Genomic DNA, 13,165 nt, shown 5'->3' with positions numbered 1-13,165 from the left:
ACACACACACACACACACACACACAGACATACATATACATAAATAAACATAAAATAAATCTTAAAAAAAATAGATGTCTTAGTTAGGGATACTGTTGCTGGGTGGAACACCATGATGAAGGAGGGTCTATTTCATTCACAATTCATCATCAAAGGCAGTAAAGGCAAGAACTCAAACAGGGTAGGAACCTGGACGCAGGAGCTGTTACAGAGGACTTGGGATGGTTGGGGTGGGAGGGCAGGGACACTACTTACTGGCTTGCTCCTCATGGCTTGCTCAGCCTGCTTTCTTATAGAGCCCAGGACCACCTGCTCAGGGATGGCACCACCCACCATGAGCTGGACCCACCCCAACCAATCACTAATTAAGAAAATGCCCTACAACCAGATCTTATGGAGGCATTTTCTCACCTGAGGCTCCATCCTCTCTGATGACTCTGGCTTGTGTCAAGTGGACATTAAGTAGCCAGGACAATACAGAAAGCAGATGCTGCAGCCACGAGGAAGTCAAGCCGTGTCCCTCACAGCCTCGCCCATTTCAGGTAGAGAGCGGGCAGGGGAGACCTCCGGTGGCCTCAAAGTTCTTCTCTCTCCTCTTTGCAGCCAAAGGCAGCCACAGGCTCCCCATGCTTCAGCTTCACCCTGTTATCTGGTGCCTTCTTGCCCGATTCCTAACACTCAGGCTAGGTCCCTGGTGTGGTATGAAACCCTCATCCCCCCAACCTCTAAGAGCCAGAAACTCCCTTTGAGCTCTGAAACTGGAGGCTCTCTCCCTTCAGAACCCGGCCCGCTGCCGTAACTATCTTAGTAAGCCTCTTCTGAAGGGTAATTTGTCTCAGCTCCTAGCCACAAACTTGTAATATCTTCCTTTTTTATACCTTTAACAGTTGCGAAGTAAAAGAAGGGCCATTTGAATACAAGCATTGCTCTACCAAGACTCCACCCAATAAATGAAGTAACTATTAACTGACGAGTGGGTGGGTAGCATATATGGCGTGGACACACTGGACAGAGGCACGATTTATGTCTAGGGGATAGGGAAAGGCATGAGATTTCCTCATGCTACTCAGAAGAGTGTGTAACTGAAGACTTATTTAGGAGTTTATTTCTGGAATTTCCTGTTTAATACCTTTGGACTACATACAGTTGACCTGTTGTAACCGAAACTTTGGAAAGAGAAACCTTAGATAAGCGCTGAGGACATTTTCGTTTCAGGTGGGTTTTGTCAAATTCTCTGCGAAAATACTGCTGGTTTCCATGTGATATAACCAAGCTGTGAAACGAGGAGTTTTCCTAAGTAGCCACCTCACTCGAGACAGCCGGACTGTGAGGCTGGCAGCAGGACACGTCCAGCCTGCTGTGACTTCATGCTTCTCTGACCGCTGCTGTTTGGATGCTTACACTCCGGTCTTGGATAGTAAGACAGCACCCAGCTAACCAGCATGGACTGGGGGCCTGCTCCAAGCCCTGCACATTCAGTGTGCTCACCTCTCTGTCACTGAACTCCTGCTGTGACAGCTGGGCTGCTCCTTGGGAGCCATTCCTGGCAGTCACCTTCACTTCCTTCGTCTTGGCCCTCTCCCGGCCTGCTTCCCCTCTCCAGGCCTGCCTCCCTCCCCAAGCCATCCCCTCCCCAAGACATCCCCTCCCTAAGCCTGCCCCACCTCAAGGCCTGCTTCATCTCCCTAGTTCCCTGCAAACCTTAGGTCCCTTCCCTTTTGCCTGGCACTCAAAATTCTAAAGAAGAAACCTGCCTGAAGGATCAACATGCTGACTGCTAAGTCATATTTCTTTAGATTTATGGAGTCCAGAACAACCTAGCGCTCTTCATGTAACTTAAAACACATACCTCTTTTCCATAGTCTTTCACGAGAAACATGAGCATTTCCGTGAGGTTTGGCTCACAGGAAAACACCCTGTCCTTCAGAAGGGAGCGCAGGAACTCCTCTCAGGAGCTTGAATTCCATTGCAGCCAGGCCAGAAGGGAACAGAGCTGCATGTCAAGACTGCATTCTGGACTCAGCCTTTCTGCTCCTCTCCTCCCTGTAAACATCGGCTGCATCCCTGGATTCTCCAAGGCAGACCTCTAAGGACAGCTTTATCTCTTTACCGCGGCGGTGGTCCTTGAATAAACCTGACTGCCTCCCACCAGCTCTCATCTCCCAAACATTGGCTTTCAAGTGAGATGCCCAGATGTTAGTCCAGGGACACTAAGGGACAGGGCTAGTGTGATCCCTCTTCTGTGATGAGGTGTCTAGGGTGTAAGAATGGAAGCACTTTCCCAAGGCCACACATTGGTCCAGCAATATATGGACTCAGAATAGTTCATCGTATCAGCAGAAATGAAAGCAATGTGGGACCAGACACTTTGGCATTTTGCTACCCATTCAGAGCCATCAAAAGCGCTTGTGAGCTGGGCGGTGGTGGCGCACGCCTTTAATCCCAGCACTCGGGAGGCAGAGCCAGGCGGATCTCTGTGAGTTCGAGGCCAGCCTGGTCTCCAAAGCGAGTTCCAGGAAAGGCGCAAAGCTACACAGAGAAACCCTGTCTCGGAAAACCAAAAAAAAAAAAAAAAAAGCGCTTGTGATCCCAGGTCCTGACTGACTTCACCTTCCTCCAGGTGGACCACAGGTGGAGAACCAGGAAGTTGTTGCTTTCCCAATAGAGCAGTGGTTTTCAACTTGTGGGTTGTGACCTCCCAGGGGTCGCATATCAGATATCCTGCATATAAGATATTTACGTTACAATTCATACCAGTAGCAAAATTACAGCTATAAAGTAGCAACAAAAAATAATTTTGTGGTTGGGGGTCACCACAACGTGAGGAACTGTATTAAAGGGTCGCAGCACTAGGAAGGTTGAGAACCACTGCTCCAGGAAAATACTTGGTCTTCCTAAAGACAGCTGTTGGCTCTAGGCAGAGTCCAACAGGGTGGCCATGTTCTTCCCTTTCTAGGAGCTGATGTCAAGTGTCTTCCTCTGTCACTCTCTTCCCCATTCCCTAAAGACAAGGTCTGTCACTGAATCTGGAGTCTGCAGTTTGTTGACCAGCAAAGCTGCAGCAACCCATTCCTGTTTCTGCCCTGCCCTTCCCAGCTCTGGAATTACAAGTGTGTGTGTCCATGTGTAGCTAGAGTTCTCCTGCCTGGCCCACAGTCAGGACAAATCTCTGCCACCCGCCAGTCCCACAGCCGTCAGACCCAACCAAGGAAACACAGAGACTTATATTGCTTACAAACTGTATGGCCGTGGCAGGCTTCTTGCTAACTGTTCTTACAGCTTAAATTAATCCATTTCCATAGATCTATACCTTGCCACATGACTTGTGGCTTACCGGCGTCTTCACAAGCTGTTTGTCATGGTGGCGGCTGACAGTGTCTCCCTCACCCAGCTTCCTGTTCTCTCAATTCTCCTCTCTGTTAGTCCTGCCTATACTTCCTGCCTGGCCACTGGCCAATCAGTGATTTATTTATTGACCAATCAGCAACACATTTGACATACAGACCATCCCACAGCAGTCCATGTCCAACTTTTTCGTTTGTTTGTTTAAACCCGGTTCTGGGGATCTGAACTTAGGTCCTTCTGCTTGCACAGCAGACGCTCTTACCCACTGTCTTAGCCAGTGTTCGTTTGCTGTGAGGAGACACCATGACCACGGCGACTCCTATAAAGGAAAACATTTTAATTGGGTCTGGCTTACAGTCAGAGGTTTAGTCTGTTATCGTCAAGGCAGAAAGCATGGCAGCCTGCAAGCAGACATGGTGCCAGAGAAGGAGCTGAGAGTTCTACATCTGGATCAGCAGGCAGCTGGAAGGGAGTGTTATACTGGACCTAGCTTGAGCATTTGAGACCTCAAAGCCTGCCCCCTTATGATGCACTTCCTCCAACAAAGCCACATGCACTCCAACAAGGCCATACCTCCTAATAGTGCCACTCTCTATGAGACTATGGGGGCCATTTTTATTCAAACCATCACACCCACCGAGTCATCTGCTGTTCCGTAAATCTTTAAGTGACACCAACTCCAGTCTCTTCAGAGAGACTTCCTCACTGGGTCACATCCTCACCCACATATCATACAAAAGAAAGCATTTCTCAGCTTGCTTGGGGCTGCAGCTTAGCACAGACCACACTCTGTGTCCAAGCAGAGCCTGTGGGGTGCTCAGCATACAGAGACATGCTGTTTATCTGTCCTGCAGCACCTTCCAGAGATGGGGTACTTTCTAGTTTAATTATGTCTTCTGTGTGCTTATACAGACTAGGTTTTTCTTGAGATTCACAAACTGCCTCTGTGTTAGTTACATTTTGTTGCTGTGATAAAACGCCATGCCCAAGGCATCTCATAGAAGCAGGAGTTTATTTTGAATTATGGTTCTAGGGAGATTAGAGTCCATCGTGGGAGAAAGGTATGGCAGAAAACAGCAGGCATGGCCGCAGCAGCAGAGGCTGAGAACTCACATCTTCAAATGCTGGAGAGAGAGAGAGAGAGAGAGAGAGAGAGAGAGAGAGAGAGAGAGAGAGAGAGACAGAGAGAGACAGAGAGAGACAGAGAGAGACAGAGAGAGACAGAGAGAGACAGAGACAGAGAGAGACAGAGACAGAGAGACAGAGAGACAGAGACAGAGACAGAGACAGAGAGACAGAGAGAGAGAGGGGAGAGAGAGAGAACTGGAAATGAGCAGGAGCAGAGGCTGAGAACTCACATCTTCAAATGCAGGAGAGAGAGAGAGAGAGAGAGAGAGAGAGAGAGAGAGAGAGAGAGAGAGAGAGAGAGAGAGAGCGAGCGAGCTGGAAATGACAGGAGGCTTTTAATCTCAAAGTCCGTCATCCCCAGTGACATAGCTCTTCCAGGAAGGCTGCACCATCCAAACCTCCCCGCAAAGTGTCGCTACCTGAGGACCAAGTGTTCAAATGCCTGCAACTAGGAGGGACATCTCAGCCAAACCACTACATCCACTCTTTCTTTATGACCTTCATAATATATGTCTGAGTGTACATGTGTGTGATAGTAATGTGTGTGCTTGGTTGCACGCGAGTGTGCACATGGACAGTAACCTTTCCTAGCAATATCAGCACTTGTGTGTGAGCCTGTCTGTCTGCTCTGACTTGAGAGGCCGTTGGGAAGGAAGTTGGTCCACTGATGCCTGTGTCCCTGGCATGGAGCCCAGGACCTGCACGATGCTCACACATTCTGGTGGGATGAATGATTTCTATAAGGGCGAGCTACCACCAGACTTTCCTGGAAGCTGTCATTTCATACACCAGCACATTGGCTTGAAAACAATGAGAAGCAACCAAAGAGAGACTTTAACATCATGATTTGTTTTAAAAGTCTCCACGTCTCGCCAGGTGGAGGTGGAACACGCTTTTAATCCCAGCACTCAAGGAGGCAGAGCCAGGCGGATCTCTGTGAGTTTGGGGCCAGCCTGGTCTACAGAGTGAGTTCCAGGAAAGGCACAAAACTACACAGAGAAACCCTGTCTCAAAAAACCAAAAAAAAAAAAAAAAAAAAAAAAAAGTCTCCACGTCTCTCCACTCAAAAATACAAACGTTATCAGTGGATATGAGAAAACTGGACTCTGAGATATCACCATGTAGACCTGGACTATATCCTAGGCTGCCTGAGTGGTGTGAGTCATGTAGGAACAGCGATTCGAGGTGTAGTTCACAGAAGATGGCCAGAGTACGATCACAGCGGAGGAGTTACAACTCAGTATCACAGCAGACGGGTTCCAGCACAGGCTGGTCCCCCGCTTCTCCCCCAGCCCTGTCTCCAGCACAGGGCTGGTCCCCCACTTCTCCCCAAGCCCTGTCTCCAGCACAGGGCTGGTCCCCTGCTTCTCCCCAAGCCCTGTCTCCAGCACAGGGCTGGTCCCCCACTTGTCCCCAAGACCCGTCCCTCCCTCTTCCTCCTCTTCTTCTAGAATGGCAAGCAAAGCATAGTGATCCTGTCTCAGAGCTATTCTCTAAGTACTGGGGCGTGTCTCAGGGATAGGACCTGGACTCTTGGCTTTTTCGGTTGTGGTCTCTTGGTTTTTCCTTTCTCTCCTTTGCACCTTGGTGCTTACTGGAGGCTCTCACCCTCTGGGGGAGCTGGGTTTACTGTCTCCTTTATGTGCGTTTTGGCTCCTTGCCATCTCCCCTTGGTACCAAGAACGATTGATGAAGGATGCAGCCCCTGTCCCTATTATCATCCCTTTCCTTGCTCTCATGGGTACCCGGGGTGTGTAGAAGGCACGACAGTGAGCAGGAGCTACTCTTTTGGTGGACCTGAGTTCAGTCCCCAGCACTAATGCTCACAACTATCTGTAACTCCAGCTCCAGGGTGAGCTGATGTCTCTGGCCTCCGTGGACAACTGCACTTGTATGTACACAGACACACAAACATACATTCATTAAAAATAAAACCAGTCTTAAAAAAGTTAACATTGACATCCTAGTTTCATTTTGTGGCTATGGTAAAATACTCAGACAACAAGGTCTAAAACCAAAAAAAAAAAAATGGGGGGGGGTGGTAATAATTCCAGGCTACAGTCCATTATTGTGGGGAGGGCCAGAGGGCAGAAACTTGAGGCAGCTAGTCACAACATCCATAGTCAAGGGCAGAGAGATATGAATGAATGCTTATTTGTGCTCGGTCCCACCTCTGTACTCATACAGTTCAGGATCCTCTGTCTAGGGAATGATGCTGCCCAGAGTGAGTGGGTCTTCCCGCCTCAATTAATGTAATCAAGACAAGCACAGATACAGTCACATGCCAACTTGATCTAGACAGTCCCTCACCGAGACTCTCCCCAGACGATTCTAGATGGTGTCAAGTTGACAATGACAAGTGATGACATCCAGTTGCTGGAGCTGTGTCAGTTCTCAATTTTACAGTAAAAAGCTGGAGAACGGTTTGCTTAGTTTCGGGTCCTGGAAGATTTTTTTTGCCTGTGTTTATCTTAAAAGTTCTATGTTTTACATTTAGTTCTAGGATGGATATTGTGTTCTGTATGAGGTGTGAGGTGTAATTGAAACAACCCCCTCCCCCACAGCCACAGCACAGACTCCTCTCACTCCTCCAGAGATGTCTCTACTAGACTGTGTCTACTCCTTCGTCAAAATAACCTGAGCCTATGTGTGAGGTCTGTTCCGAGTCATCAGCTTTTCTTTACTGACCCATGTGTCTCCCTTCGGCTACCCCTGCATTGTCTCCAGGATTGACCCCACAACAGCAGACCTGAAGACCCCACATCACTCTTTGTTTTTAAGATTGTTTCAGCTCTTCCGTGGCCTGCATCTCTCCAAGTAGATTCTAAAATAAGCTTCTTTACGTCTACCTATGGGGTTTCCATAGGAACTGGCTCCGTCTGGGGAGAATGGACATCTCTCCTGTCCAGAGCCAAGGTCAATATTCATCATCTTTCTTCGGTATCCATCACCTTTCACTTCCTTCTAACTTTCATTAGGTGTTTGTCATTGCTTTGGAGGTTTTTGTTTGTTTGTTTTTGTTTTGCACGCAGGTCTTATTGTGTATTTTATTTATTTATTTATTTATTTAGTTTTTTTTTTTTCAAGACAGGGCTTCTCTGTGTAGTTTTGTAGACCAGTCTGGCCTCGAACTCACAGAGATCCGCCTGGCTCTGTCTCCCGAGTACTGGGATTAAAGGCGTGCACCACCACCGCCCAGCCTGTATATTATTTTTTTGAATGACTGTAAAAGGCAGTTGTGTTTTGTAATGTTTCTGCACCCTCACTGACGGAACAGTAGAAGAGCAGTTGGCTTTTGTCCATCTCTAGCTCTTTTTAGATTCCTTAGAATTTGATCTTCCATTTGGTTCTAGAGATCAAACCCAGGGCCTCACACACACTAAATATGTGGTACTCTACCCCAGAGCTGCACCCCTGCCTCCTTGAGACCTTATGTAGATGTGGGCACGACATCTGCAAACAGCTTTATTTATTCCCGGCTGTGTATATTTTCTTGATTACATAACTACAGTCTCTATTACTACACCGAATAAGGATCAACAGTCCTTCCTCATTCCAATCTCAGAATAAAAGCATCTAGTCTTTCACCAGTAAATGTGACATCGCTGTGAGCGCTTTGTGGATGCTCTTTTTCAAAGTGAGATCATTTGCATCTGTATCCAAGATGCTAAGAGATTTTTAAAGTCACAAACAGATGCTAAATTTTGTTAATTATTTTTTCTACTTTAGTTGATGTGGTTGTATAACTTTTCTTCTCTAGTTTCTCGTTATGGTGGTCATTTTTAGAGTTATAGCAACCTTACATAATTAGAAGACATCCTAATTGGTTTCATATACACTTCTTTTTTATATATTGTTGACTTAAGCTCCTGATGTTTTATTGAAGAAGTTGGTGTCTAAGTTTATGAATAATACTTCTCTGTTGCTTTATTTGTTGTACATTGACCTTGCTTAGCTTTGGAAATTAGGAGACAATGATCTCATAAATGAGTTAAGTGTCCACCATTCTCTGTTTTCCAGAGAAATCATGTGAAATTGGTGTTAATTCTAAACCTGAACCTAGAAACCCAACTATGAATTCAATTTCTTTGAGGATTATAGGATGATTCAGAGCAACCTTTCACCTTCATTGTGTTTGGTAGTTTGCAGTGTTTGAGGAATTGGTCTGTTCCTTCTTATCTGTTGACATCATGAACAAAACAAGCCATTTTCTCTGATCCTTTATAGATGGCTGTAGGGTCTGTAGTGACGTCTGTTGCTGTATTTGTGGTATTAGTGGTTTGGGTCTCATCTCTTAAATGTTGTCAGTTTTAATATGGGCTTGCCAATATTATTGATGTTTTTGTTTGTTTTAGACAGGGTCTCACTTTGTATCTCTGGCTGGCTTGGAACTCACTACATAGACCAGACTGGCCTCAAACTCCCAGAGCTCTGCCTGCCTCTGCCTCCTGAGTACTGAGATTAAAGGTGTGCACCACTATGCCTGACCCTATTAATTTTTTAATCAGCGAATCAGTTTGTTATTGGTTTGAGAATGTCCTCATTTCCGATATGCATTAGTGCTATTACCCTATCTCACTCCTGCTTCAGCTGAGCCCTATGAGTTTTGAAATGAAATGTGCTTTCATTTATATTTAGTTCTATACATTTTTAAGTTTCTTTTGAAACACCCTTTTCATGTGTTTCGAGCCAGCTCCCCCCCCCACACACACACTGTTGTTTGATGCTAATTCCCAGTTTGATTCCACTAGTCTGGGAGCTTTTGTTGATGTGTATTTTGTGGTCTCATCTCTGTAGGGTCTGTCTTGGAGAGCTGTATTTAGCTGTTGTTGCCTCGACTGTCTTATACATACTAGTTAGATTCCACCGGGCAATTCTGCCCTTCTATTTTTCTGCTGATCCTCTACCCAGTCACTCTGATGTTATCAGTTGCTGGGAAGGGACCCTGAAGTCCCCAATGGAATATATTCCCATTTTCCCTGCCCCATTTGGACCACATTCAACTCCCTCAAAACACCAACCTTAGTGTAGAGGGGGGGGGGCTAAGTCCTTGGAGGTCTAGCCTCAGGAACTAACTCTCCCTGTGTGTGTGTGTGTGTGTGTGTGTGTGTGTGTGTGTGTGTGTGTGTGTGTGAAGTCCCTTTGCATTGTCTCCTTTTGTAGAAAAAGAGAAAAGACCAAAAGCGTCAAAGAAGCCTGCAGAGAAACCATCCACACCTCTCACTAAAACACTTCACAATCATGGTGTCCCCCTTGTGACATGATCGTGGCCTAGCTGGGGTCAGCACTGAAGTCCCAGAGGTGACTCTTGCTTCACAGTCTCAGGAGGTTAGAGAGAGGGCTGTGTCAGTTTTCGGGCTCTGGTGTATGTCTTGCTTGTCCGAATGAAGGCCGGTGCAATGGGAAGCAGAGGCAGAGGGTGACAAGAGGCAAAGGGGACACATCATGGGGTTCAGAGGTCCCCATTTTACCACGGATAGGACTGTATATCTTCTGTCCCCTCATTGGCCCGTGTGGAGTGAGGCTCTGGGATTTACGGGGTGGGGTAAGTAGGACTCACCGGGCAGGGATGGTTGGCTCCACTCACCAGTGCTTGGTATCTGAAAGATTACAGGCACTCACAATTCACCTCAGGTCTGTGTTTGACTTCAGGGAAGGTGTGCGGAAACGGCTTCAGGGCAAGCACATCAGTGGGGCGTGGGCCCAAGGAACCCCCCAAAGTCAAACACTAGCCCCATATCTTACCTTCTGACTCACCTGCCAGGAGAGGATGGTAGCTGCTCTCTTTTTGACCTGGGGAGAGCAAAATTATTGAACTACATTATCAAATACTGCCTTTTCAGCGACGACAGCTAATTCTTCATGTCTGGTAGTTGATAGGGAAGCAGAATTCAGAGAGAACCACAGACCTACCTTCTCTTACCCTGTCAGCTCTAACACTTGTACCAAGTCTTCCCTTTTCTCTCAGGTTGTTACATTCCTTTGGATGTAACACTGCAGTACAATGATTCTCCGTGTATGATGACAATCCTTAAAATTCTGCAAATGAGGTTTCCAGTACAGAAAGACATGAAACCTCACTGCCCACGTGGTGAGGCCAGTGGCATCTCCAGTCCACAGCTGCTCTCTGGAGATCTGGACGGAATCTGGACTTCTGAGGATCAGGGTCAGCTCAGAGCTAGCTTGGACGGTCTCAGAAAGTCTACATGATTTTCTTCACCAGGACCCAGATTGCACTGGTTTCTGGGGCTGCCTCAGTGGAGTCCCAGGGATGTGTCTGTGTCCAGGTTGCTTGTTTTGTAGGGAAAGATTCACATCTACCTTATGTCTCCATCTGAATTCCATCATCTGTAAAGACCCGTTTTCAAATGAGGGCACGGTGTCAGATGCTGGAGGTCAAGGTTGCGGTATAGTGCAGGCAAGACACCTGCAAATGGCCTCACAGCCTCACCTGAGGGCAGTGGTTCTCAACCTTCCTAGTGTTGTGACCTTTTAATATCGTTCCTCATGTTGTGGTGACCTCCAACCATAAAATTATTTTTGTTGCTACTTCGTAAGTGTAATTTTGCTACTGTTATAAACTGTAATGTAATATCTGTTTTCCGATGGTCATAGGTGATCCCTGTAAAAGGATCGTTCAAACCTCAAAGGGGGGGTCATGACCCACAGGTTGAGAACTACTGCTCTAGGGCCCTTTCTCAGGGACCTGGCCCCCATTCCAGCTGAGGAACTCTGCATCTCACATCAGCTCTGTCTGGAGCCTCAAGACTTCAGAAAGCTGTTGTGGGCCCCTTACTAATATGTGTGTGTATATATATATATATATATATATATATATATATATATATATATATATTTGTATATATATTAGTTTATTAATTAATTTTAAAACCAAGAAGTTAAAACTATATACATTTATGATATATAATAATATAATGTTCCAAAATATGTGTGTACAGCTAGACCTGGTGGTACCTGACTGTTGTTATCCCAGTCCCAGGGAGGACTAGTCGAGAGGATCACAGTTCAAGGCCAGGGTGTGCTACATGTGCAGGCCCTGCTGTGTGTGGGTCTCTGCAAACAACAGAGCCAGCAGAGTAATGGTCACGTGAGGCAAGAAGAAAATCCAGGGCAACACGACTTAGTTATCAGGTGTTGTTTCACCCTCTTAGAGTGTGACCCTGCGGAGCTTGTGTTTGACATATTTAAACACAGTACAACTTCGGAGAAACGTTTCTCGGTGACGTTTGTCGTAATAAAGCTTAAAGCATGGTTACATCCAATTCCTTGCACAGTAGAAGTCCTTTGCAAAGTACATTTGCCCTCTTCCATATGAATGGGCTCTCCTGATGGAGAAGCAATGCTCAGGATAAAAGTGTAGGGAGAAAGAGTCTGGGATAAGCATAGTAGTCTGGGGGGATAAGTGAGGCCTGGCCCTACGGACAACACAGCTCACCAGGCTGTTAACTATGTCCATTCCCCACTTTCCAGGTGGGAAACAGTACACACATCCCTTCTGTTGAAGAGACACACCTGCATGTTTCACATCCCTGGTTTTCTGGTGCTTTTCTGTGAGCTCGAGGACTTCGTGTCCTCTACACTGCTGCGGCCAACAAATAAGAAACAAAATGTGTACCTCATGAGCCAGTTAAGCCAAACTGTTCTTTTATACAGTTGTTTATATTTTTGTGGGGGTGCACCGGTGCCATGGTGCCTGTGTGCCATGGTGCCTGTGTGCCATGGTGCCTGTGTGCCATTGTATCTGTGGTCAGAGGACAACTTGCAGGAGTCAGTTCTCTCCTTCTACTATGTGGGTCCTGGAGCTGGTACTCAGGTCATCAGGCTTGGTGGCAGGCCCCTTTACCCGCCGAAACCACCTCACTGGCCCAAGCCACGTTATTTAACACATGTATCACCACCTGGACTTATGTTTTGATGTAAGAATAGTTAAAATCAACTCTCAGAATTTCCCGTGTTAATATTATCATTAGTCACAGTACTGCTCCAAAGATCTCTTAAACTTAGTTTTCTCCTGCTTTGACTAGCATGGGCCCACATGCCCTCCTGGCCCTCAGAACCACCGTTCTAGACTTGGCTCCAGAGTTCAGCCTTTTACCGGTTCACGGATCTATGAGATTGTGCCGTGTCCATGTGTCGGCGCCTGACTCGTTTTACTGAGCAGAACAAGATTGTTTCCTGGTGTTGTTGTCTGGAGGCTTTCAGAGAGGAAGGCTGCTCCACTTCCGGCAGGAGTCGGGAGCTTCCTGGGGGTGTAAATCTCAGCTCACACTCTAACACCCCATCCTATGATTCCCAGTTTCATGTCCTCCTCATCAAAGCTGAGACCTTGGGGCGAGTGAACTGGATATGATGTACACTCACGGTGTGCAGCTCAGGGAGACAGTGGCCTGCAGACTCCCTGGGCCCAGCATCCCTGCCCATCCATGGCCTTCCTGTCCCGGCTCCTGTCCACTACACTGGCCTCCTTATCCTTCCTGCCTGGGGCCTCCTTGCCCATGATTTGTCTTGTTCTTGGGGACGTTCTCAGAGCTGTTTCTTCCTTCTTCCAGGAAGCTTGCAGAAGTCTCTCAGAAGTCAGTGGACCCCACCCAGTCCTTGTCATCCTTCTGTTACCAGAAACAGCTGCTCTTGGCGCCCTCACTCCCAGGGCACTGCTCATCCATTCCCACTTT

The sequence above is a fragment of the Peromyscus californicus genome, unplaced genomic scaffold (genome assembly GCF_007827085.1).
Source record: "Peromyscus californicus insignis strain IS unplaced genomic scaffold, ASM782708v3 Scaffold_19__1_contigs__length_69161282, whole genome shotgun sequence".
NCBI lineage: Eukaryota > Metazoa > Chordata > Mammalia > Rodentia > Cricetidae > Peromyscus > Peromyscus californicus.
Note: the sequence above shows the minus strand (reverse complement) of the source record.